Source organism: Podarcis filfolensis, assembly GCF_964270895.1.
Source record: "Podarcis filfolensis genome assembly, chromosome: 16".
Taxonomy (NCBI): Eukaryota; Metazoa; Chordata; class Lepidosauria; order Squamata; family Lacertidae; genus Podarcis; species Podarcis filfolensis.
The window spans coordinates 6,801,784-6,811,917 of NC_139620.1; the positions used below are offsets into that span (position 1 = coordinate 6,801,784).

The 10,134-nt window shown below is 43.0% G+C and overlaps 1 long non-coding RNA gene across 1 annotated transcript; it reads right to left on the reverse strand.

Annotated features, from left to right (window-relative positions):
* Positions 1 to 2,124: 2,124 nt before the first annotated feature.
* On the reverse strand, positions 2,125 to 5,041 carry LOC310751621. The gene is made up of 2 exons (XR_014542637.1): positions 4,844 to 5,041; positions 2,125 to 3,043 (listed from the first exon to the last, which is right to left on the reverse strand). It is a non-coding gene; the product is annotated as an uncharacterized lncRNA (long non-coding RNA).
* Between the last annotated feature and the right edge of the window lie 5,093 nt (positions 5,042 to 10,134).

The window sequence follows — 10,134 nt, forward strand, 5'->3', positions numbered from 1 at the left end:
TCATCTTTATAGCTGCAATTCAACCCAACAAGGAAAGCTTCAAATTTGACCAAATCTCTAAATCTTTTTTCACTTCAGCCCAACATTTTTCATAATTATCTTTAAACAAATTCCCATTTTTAGCTGTCATATTAATCCCCAAATATTTCACTTTCTTAACCACAGTCAAACCTGTTTCATTCTGAAACTTTTCTCTCTCAATCGGTGTTAAGTTTTTCTCAAGAACCTTGGTTTTTAACTTATTCAATTTAAATCCTGCAACCTGACCAAATTCTTGAATTAATTCTAAAACTCTTTTAGTACTAGATTCTGGCTCCTGTAGTGTCAAAACTAGATCATCTGCAAATGCTCTTAATTTGAACTGTTTGGCTCCGACCTGTATACCTTTAACCATCCGATCCCTTCTAATCATATTCAGCAAAACCTCCAGGACCGATATAAAGAGCAGAGGGGAAATTGGGCATCCCTGTCGTGTCCCTTTTTCTATCTTAAACTGTTCTGTAACCACATTATTTACAATTAGTTTGGCCGTTTGTTCTGAATATATTGCACCAATACCATTCTCAAAACCATGGCCTACCCCCATACCCTGTAGGTTCTTTTTCATAAAGCTCCAAGAAATGTTGTCAAAGGCTTTCTCCGCGTCCACAAATATCAAAACTGCCTTAGTATTTATGTTCACTTCTAGCTTTTCCAAAATGTCAATTATGTTCCTTAGGTTATCAGAAAGATGTCTACCCGGAAGAAAGCGAGAGAGCACCCCTTCTTTCCCCTTGATGTCCTTGACCGAAGAACGGTGCACTCCTTTCTGGGATGGCCATCCTCTTTCAACGAGCGTGCAGCGTCAGGTGTATGTTTAAGGACCCTCTGATGTTGCACTGTAAGGTCTGATGAAGCTGGGAGAGGCTGGCTAAATGTGAACTGATCACTCCTCTGTGTCATGTACTTCACTAGGCACCCAGTTAAAAGCGCTCATCATAGAACAATGTCCTCAGGCAGAATGTGCAACTCTCTCTGGGCTTCTTCCAATCATTCCTGGCTGAATGAAGCACACTGTCAGGTTTGGAATGTACATCTGACTCACGCATAGAGAACTGGCCTTTCCCCCCTTTCTCTGGGCTGAATGGAATCTTTTCCTAGCCATGTTCTAGGTCTGCGGGAGAGGGAGAGAGACAGAGAGAGCACCCCTTCTTTCCCCTTGATACCCTTGACCGAAGAACGGAGCACTGCTATCTGGGATGGCCATCCTCTTTCAACGAGCGTGCAGCGTCGGGTGTGTGTGTGTGGATATATTCACCCCCTCCCATTGCGAGAATCTCCTGATATGATGTTTTCAGAAAGGAGGGGGAGGAAACTGCTCTTTGCTTCTTTCTCTCCTGCCTGACTCCGTGGGGAGTCTGAGTGTTATCTATGTAGACATTAGATGGCTGAGTTAGAGCTGTAACACTCATTCAAGCCAGTAGCGCTTTAGTATTAGTTTGCAGTAGCTGTTAGAAATAAAAGAAGTTATGCTTCATAGCTTTCTTCCATGTTGTTTATACTCTGCTGAGTTTGGTGCTCACAACTCACAGTTGTGGGTCCTGTGCACTTAGACCTGCTTTCCAGGAGTGGAAGGTCTCTGGAAGTACTCCAGTCACCTAGCCCAGTCTGGGCAGATCCAGTTGTTGAGCCCAGTCATTGGCATAGGCCAAAGGCGTACTGACAAGGGGGTGCACATGGACCGATGAGGGAGGGAGGGGACACTTGCCTAGCTAGCCAGATCAGCCGAATCAACCCTGGCGATCAATGGGCAATGGATGTCGCAGCCAGATCACCCTCACATCCAAACATATAAAATCATAACTACCTAATACTTATTGCAGTGGTGTTTGCTGCTGCTGAAATAACTAACTACGGCATTATGTTCCCTACATTTCTGATTTATATTATTACATGTGAGGACTCTTTTTTATAATATATATGGGGGCTGTTTTTTTTGAGATGTAGGGCTGTAGCCAGCTAAGTTCTACTCAGTGTAGACCTATTGGAAATAATGTATCTAAGATAGACATGCCCCCCCATGCCTAGGAGTGAAACCTAGGAATGAGTAAAAGAAATGAAAAATGAACAGAACCCAAAATATAATTATGATGCAGATAGATAGCGTTTATTGTAGTGGAAAGAGGAGATCATGAAAGCATTTCTTAGGTGAGCGGCTTCAAATAGGTTGACAATCCTTTCAGCCACAAAAGTGTTAAATGACAAAGTGACAGATGAATTTGTAATTGACACAAGGCAAAGGTACACAGGGGAAGGAAGAGATTCTCAGGGAACTGGAAACATCAGAACTCTTGCAGGCCTGATGCATATTCAGAGTGCCATCAATGAGTGATAGAAAGGCAACAGAAAGGATGCGCTAAAGAGAGATAGAAGGAAAGCTCAAAGAAGCATTGATCAGGGATGTGTAGGCGAGAGTGTCAGACATGCTGAGCAACCTTTTGATCCAATCCATTCTGGTTTGTCTGGATGGAGAAGGCTCAGCATTCCTGACACCGTACAATCATAGAATTGTAGAGTTGGATGGGACCACAAGGGCCATCAAGTCCAACCCTCTGCAATGCAGGAATCTCAACTACAGCATCCATGACAAATGGCCATTAGACATTGATCCATGGTGTGCATTTCAGGTACCATTCCCCACACCCCGTTGCTGTGGGGGATCAAAATCCCATTCGAAAGAGAGACAAGCTCATCTTCGTCTCAGTATAGGAACTGTCGCTGGATGAGAAGGGAGATGGTAAGCAAAAGAATTTGGTTGCATCAGTGAAGGCAGCTGCATTGCTGATGAAGGAGCAAGCATGCTAGCCTGAGTTATCTGGGCAGGGGTGGGGTTGGGGAGAGTCGTGTTTGTTGCCTCTTTCATAACATCAATCTCCATGTCCACCCACAGTGTCTTCGGCCTAAGTGTTCCGTCGGCTTCCTGCGTTATTACTTCAATAGGCATGCTGCATTTCATAATGGGTGTCATTACAGCTGTAGTCATCGTAGAACAACTGGTGTGAATCTGGAAAAAAAATAACATGGAAGTGTTTAAGATGGTGTACACTAATGTCTACTCGGATTCTGTTTTAATTACAAATTTTGCATCAATAAATACTATGAGCGATCTTTTCTGAAAGTGGTGTCCAGTTACATCACAGTAAATGGTAAAATATAGCAAGCAGATAGATTTTTAGCAAGGGGATATACAGACATAAAAAAACCAAAAAAAACCTCATCCCCCCAACTTTTCCTCCCTTTTTGTGGGGAGAATGAGGTCTTTGTTCCTCACACACCTGCATGGCAACAGCATGAGGCGAGTCAAACCTACAAATTTGCGGAGGGGGGTATACAAGTTCAAAGAGTGACCTTAGGTGGTCCTTGGTTACTTTGTTAAAGGCTTAGTCAGATAAAAAAACTCTTCTGTACAGTCGTACCTCGGAAGTCGAACAGAATCCATTCCAGAAGTCCGTTCGACTTCAGAAACATTCAGAAACCAAAGCGCTGCTTTTGATGGGATGCAGGAAGCTCCTGCAGCCGATCAGAAGCTACAGAAGCCCCATTGGATGTTCGGCTTCCAAAAATAGTTGTCAAACTGGGACAGTCACTTCCGGGTTTCTGGCGTTCGGGAACCAAAACGTTTGAGAACTATGCTGTTCAAAAACCAAGGTACGACTGTATTACCCTTACTATGTGAATAGAGCGAATCCTCATTCCTCATAATGCACTTTGTGTCCCTGGATTAGACAATCCGCTCAGGCTAAAACAAATCCATTACACTATTCCAGATATGTAAGTATTTTCATGTTTCCACTGCGATTCGCACCAAATCTATGAGGCAAATGTGAAAGCTTACAACTCTCTAATTACCCTGCTCCTCAAAAATAAAATAAAAAAAGGTTTAGTAGCACTTTAGAGACAAACTAAGTTTGTTCTGGGTATAAGCTTTTGTGTGCATGCACACTTCTTCAGATACTTTGAAACAAAAGTCACCAGACCTTAACAGTGTCTCCGAAAAATGTTACACATCACTAGGGAAGACAGGCGAACTAATATCAGTGTACTGGAAGAAGCAAAGATCACCAGTGTTTAAGCAATGATTCTTCAACATCAACTTTGTTGGACTGGTCATGTTGTGCAGATGCCTGATGATCCTCTTCCAAAGCAACTACGCTATTCCGAACATAAAAATGGAAAGTGGAATGCTGGTGGTCAACAAAAGAAGTTTAAAGACTGTCTCAAGGCAAATCTTTAAAAAATGTAGTATAAACACTGACAACTGGCCTGCGAGCGCTCCAGTTGGAGAACAGCCTTTACCAAAGGTGCCATGGGCTCTGAAGACACTCGTACTCAGGACTCAAGGGAGAAAAGTGTGAAGAGGAAGGCCCACTTGGCAAATCCACACCGTGATCAAATCCTGCCCATAAACCAATGTCCCCACTGTGGAAGGACGTGTGGATTCAGAATTGGCCTCCAAAGTCACTTAAGGACTCATTGTTAAAACCTGTTTATGGAAGATAATCTTACTCGGCTATGAGTGATTACCAAAGAAGAAATAAGGGATGACATTTCTCAGGAACTAGTAGGAAATAGGAAGGTAGTAGGAGATGGGTGATTGACTCAATGGGTATGGTAAAGCTATTGACGACTGTTAATGACTGAAATAAGTCCTACAGGAAAAAGCAAGGGATAGTATGCAGATGACAAAAATATCTCTAGCTGTTCCTTAATTTTTCAAAACACAATCCCTAGCGAATCTGCTCCAGAGTCACAGAATGCCTCTGTGCCCTTTTCCTATTAAAGCTTTGATTTAAAGACAACTTACCAACAGCAGGAAAGGCTTAGCAACTGAAGTCAAGGGAAGCTGGAAGACTCTGGTGAGGAAGACAGAAATGTCTGGAGCATTTATACCGTTTGCTTTTGGCTTCCACGCCTTGAGTCAGCATTGCTCTTTCCTAATGGACACTTGGCACAAATGCCTAGAAATCTCACAAACATTTTTCTTTCAATGATTTACCCCATGGGGGAAGCGTGTAATCTCATTCCAGAGTTTATATTTCATTATAGATTCTTATAGTCCCTGGTTGGATGCCTTTGTTGGAAGCACATATCCTTAATTACTAATGCCACCTTGGCTGAACCCTTATGTTATTTGATTATGCAAAAGGACGCAAATATGGGTCAAACCAAGTGCTTTTTTCTGGGAGAATGCAGGGGGACACATACCCCTAAACAATTTGTGTTTAAGGTCTACGTTTGGCCTCATTGAGGGGCAGTATTTCAATATGAGTAGGAAAACCAGAGTAGCCGTTGACATTGTTGTAGGGAAAAAAGCACTGGTGACATCCATTGTTTTCAGATTTTAAAATGCCCAGTTTTTTCATCAAAATCTCAATGTTTCTGGGATTTCATTTCCAACAACAATACATATTCTCATCTGCAATGTTCCTTGTAGTTTGCTTGATATATGCCTCTCTTAATATCTGCTAATGTTTAGCCTGGTATATGTTTTCCATATAAATTATTTCTAAGAGATCATAATTACACACACAGTAACAGCTACAAAGAAGATGGTAGACATGTCCGTTCCCCTATGTTTTCAATGTTTTTGTTAATACAGGAAGTTGGGATTTTTTATCTTGAAAATCTGAGAAAAAAGGAAAAGAAGGAGGCTTCTCTGATCATCTCCTTTATCTTCCAGCTCCCTCAAGAGCTAGTGGTAGTCCCCATTTCTCCCAACAACAACAAACAAGAAGAGACACTGAATACATATGCACATTGCGCAGACATGGAATTGGAGAGCACTGAGCTGGCATTTACCAGGCGTTCCTCTGCAATCTTTGCCATGATTCAGCAACGATTTTGGCTCTGAAACAGTCATGAGAAAAACAATAATGCTACAAACTAATTAAAAATAACACAGAGCCTCCCACAATGAGGTAGAATGTTAAACGTGCAAGTAACTTGGTTCAGAATGCAAGGGAGCTTCTTGGAACAGATTCCATGGCAGTTCTGCAGGCTTCAGATTGCAGCCACGCTAATGAATTACATTCAAAACAGGATGGATGCATCGCTCATATTCTTTTTTGCACTGTGACCCAAAGTGCTGAATAAAGAGACACATTCAGAAACGGAGTAATAAACTCAAATCCACCATATTCTATAATCTGGGTAACTGTTTATATAAAGGCCTTGGGCAGAATCCTTTAGTCTATCTTCTCTAAATGGGGGTGGGGGTGTAGCGGTGACTCACCCCCCCCCTTCTCTTTGCGGCGGCAATACCAGGGTTCCCCGTTAAAAGGGTTGTTTGAGGGGAGGCTTTGGCCGTACGCCTAGAGGTCGTCAGTGCTCTCCCTTGCGGCGGAGTAACTGCTTGAACATATGTTCTCTAGAGCCAGCCCATCTCCCCCCCCCACACACACACTCTGGATAACCCTGACGTTCCCCAGATCCCTGGCAGGGGACTGGGAGGGATAAACACCCAGTGCCTGAGCCAAGGTCTACCCACATCTGAAACATAATAAAGTTGTGGCCAATTTTAATCCCATAGCACATTGTCTTGAGTTGTTATTCCACACGGGGGCCACCTAGGGTTTTGGGGGACTCCTCCTGTCCACACAATGGCAAACCTCAACCTGTCTAACCACTCTTCCTCTTTCCCATCCGCTTTGTCATTGCTGACACAACTCAGATTCCTTTTGTGGTTTGACTCTTTTTCCTCCTCCTCTTCCACTTTCCTTCACAAATGTCCCCCTACTTATCTCTAAAGGATCCTGGGTTTGTTTTTTTGCCTGTATACCTTCACAATACACCAGTCCCCCCAGAAAAGTTCTTCTTGCCAGGATCCAGCCACAATGCTCTAAAACGCTGCCCTTACTTACAGAGGACAGTCTCAACATCCTTATTTACCACACTTCTGGCTCCCTCTCCTCAGCTGTGTGTGGTGTCTCATCTACTGAACAAAGCAGGAAGTGACAGCAAACGTCAGGGTTCTGCCCAAATGCCTAGAAAGCTCACCAAGTTTTTCTTTCAATAATTAAACCCATGAAGGGAAGAGTGTAATCTCATTCAAGAGTTTATATTTCACTATAGATTCTTATAGTCCCTGGCTGGATGCCTTTGTTGGAAGCACATATCCTTAATTACTAATGCCACCTTGTCTCAACCCTTATATTATTTGATTATACACATGAATGCAAATATGGGTCACATCCATTCTTTTCCGATTTCAAAATGCCCAGTTTTTAAAAATCAAAATCTCAAGGTTTCTGGGGTTTTATTTTGAAAAAACAAGAAGTATTCTCATCGATCTTCTCAGAGGGTTCTGCCAGCAGTCCAATATAATAACAAAGCCATGGCTTCCTCCCCCTTGATCATCAATCCTGCGACAAAGCCTGCCAACATGGCGACTCTCTTTTTATAACTGCGTCATTCCAAAAGCCTTTCATTCTTTTCCAGATCTCCATAAGCCAAGCCTTTGGTTAGTAATTCATTTCCACACCATTCTTAATCATCCCGCTTGTAGTCAATTGTGCAACGGTTCTTCTTGGGGAGAGAGGGTTAGGTAATCACATTGTATTTTTCTATTTAAGCCATTTTCATTCCAAGTTAGTATCTTTAATCTGCCATTCTGCTTTAATTTAAGGAAACATAATTTTTTTTTATTCCTGCTTTAATTATGTCTTTATTACCCTTCCTCTTCTTCCTGTTTATCAGAACTATCCTCAGATAATTCCTCTATCCCCCTTTCTGTTCCTATCACGAGCATCCCTTCTCCTAATTCTTATATTTTCATCTGAAATTTCTGCGCTTCAGATATATCCCTGCATCATTGTTTCTTGTTTTTATATGTAAAAGAGACTTCTTTCAGGAATTCCCATCTATATGGAAGTTGCTTATTTCTCAGAGCATCTGTCAAAAAATTGGAATTAGCTTGGTTTTTTTAGAAGTTGGAAGGGAATTTCTTTTAGAATAATTTTATTTTTCTCTCCTATCTGTAATCTATTCTGATAGTTCGATATTTGGTCTCTGATTTGGCATAAATTAAAAATTACCAGTCAGACTCCAGGTAACTTTTTTTCACCTTTGCAAAGCTTGATTTAATTCAGAAGATTTAATCAATCAAGTTTTCCATCAGTTCTTCCTCTACCTCTATCTAATTAAACAACTGCTTAATCAATTTGGACCTTATATCTTCCTCTGGTTCTTCAGAAATTCATCTAAGACAGAGAATCATTTCCTTCTGACACATTTCCAAAACCGCAATCGCATCGCAGGCTGCTTCCTGGGAGACACTAGCCTCCGCCACCTCCTCTTTAATTTTTCCTGGCCTTTTCTCAATTCCAACCCTTCTGCCTGAACCCTCTTTGTTTTTCTTCCTCTAATCCATGTGTCTTGGTTTTTAGCTCCTGTACTGATAGTCCTCATGAGAAGAGAAGACTCCCTGGAGAAGACCCTGATGTTGGGAAAGAGGAAAGGCACAAGGAGAAGGGGGCGACAGAGGACGAGATGGTTGGATAGTGTTTTCGAGGTTACCAGCATGAGTTTGACCAAACTGCGGGAGGCAGTGGAGGACAGAGGTGCCTGGCGTTCTCTGGTCCATGGGGTCACGAAGAGTCGGACACGACTAAACGACTAAACAACAACAACTGATAGTCCCCGTGCCGTAGTGTTCCCATCCACATTGTCATTGCTGACACAACTCAGATTCCTTTTGTGGGTTGACTCTTTTTCCTCTTCCCCTTTCCCTCACAAATGTCCCCCTACTTATCTCTAAACCATCCTGGGTTTTTTGCCTGTATACCTTCACGATGCCCCAGTCCCCCCAGAATAGTACTTCTTGCCAGGATCCAGCCAGAATGCTCTAAAATGCTGCCCTTACTTACGGAGGACAATCTCAGCATCCTTATTTACCACACTTCTGGCTCCCTCTCCTCAGCTGTGTGTGGTGTCTCAGCTGTTGAGCAAAGCAGGGAGTGACAGCAAATGTCAGAACCTCTTCACACTCATGTTGCAAATCTGAAATATATGTTTAAGGACCCTCTGATGTTGCACTGTAAGGTCTGATGAAGCTGAGAGAGGCTGGCTAAACGTGAACTGATCACTCCTCTGTGTCATGTACTTCACTAGGCACCCAGTTAAAAGCGCTCATCATAGAACAATGTCCTCAGGCAGAATGTGCAACTCTCTCTGGGCTTCTTCCAATCATTCCTGGCTGAATGAAGCGCACTGTCAGGTTTGGAATGTACATCTGACTCACGCATAGAGAACTGGCCTTTTCCCCCTTTCTCTGGGCTGAATGGAATCTTTCCCTAGCCATGTTCTAGGTCTGCGGGAGAGGGAGAGAGACAGAGAGAGCACCCCTTCTTTCCCCTTGATACCCTTGACCGAAGAACGGTGCACTCCTATCTGGGATGGCCATCCTCTTTCAACGAGCGTGCAGCGTCGGGTGTGTGTGGGGGTGTGTGTGTGTGGATATATTCACCCCCTCCCATTGCGAGAATCTCCTGATATGATGTTTTCAGAAAGGAGGGGGAGGAAACTGCTCTTTGCTTCTTCCTCTCCTGCCTGACTCCATGGGGAGTCTGAGTGTTATCTATGTAGACATTAGATGGCTGAGTTACAGCTGTAACACTCATTCAAGCCAGTAGCGCTTTAGTATTAGTTTGCAGTAGCTATTAGAAATAAAAAAAGTTATGCTTCATAGCTTTCTTCCATGTTGTTTATACTCTGCTGAGTATCGTGCTCATAACTCACAGTTGTGGGTCCTGTGCACTTAGACCTGCTTTCCAGGAGTGGAAGGTCTCTGGAAGTACTCCAGTCACCTAGCCCAGTCCGGGCAGATCCAGTTGGTGAGCCCAGTCATTGGCATAGGCTCAAAGGCGTACTGACAAGGGGGTGCACATGGACCGATGAGGGAGGGAGGGGACACTTGCCTAGCTAGCCAGATCAGCCGAATCAACCCTGGTGATCAAGGGGCAATGGATGTCGCAGCCAGATCACCCTCACATCTAATCATATAAAATCATAACTACCTAATACTTATTGCAGTGTTGTTTGCTGCTGCTGAAATAACTAACTATGGCATTATGTTCCCTACATTTCTGATTTATATTA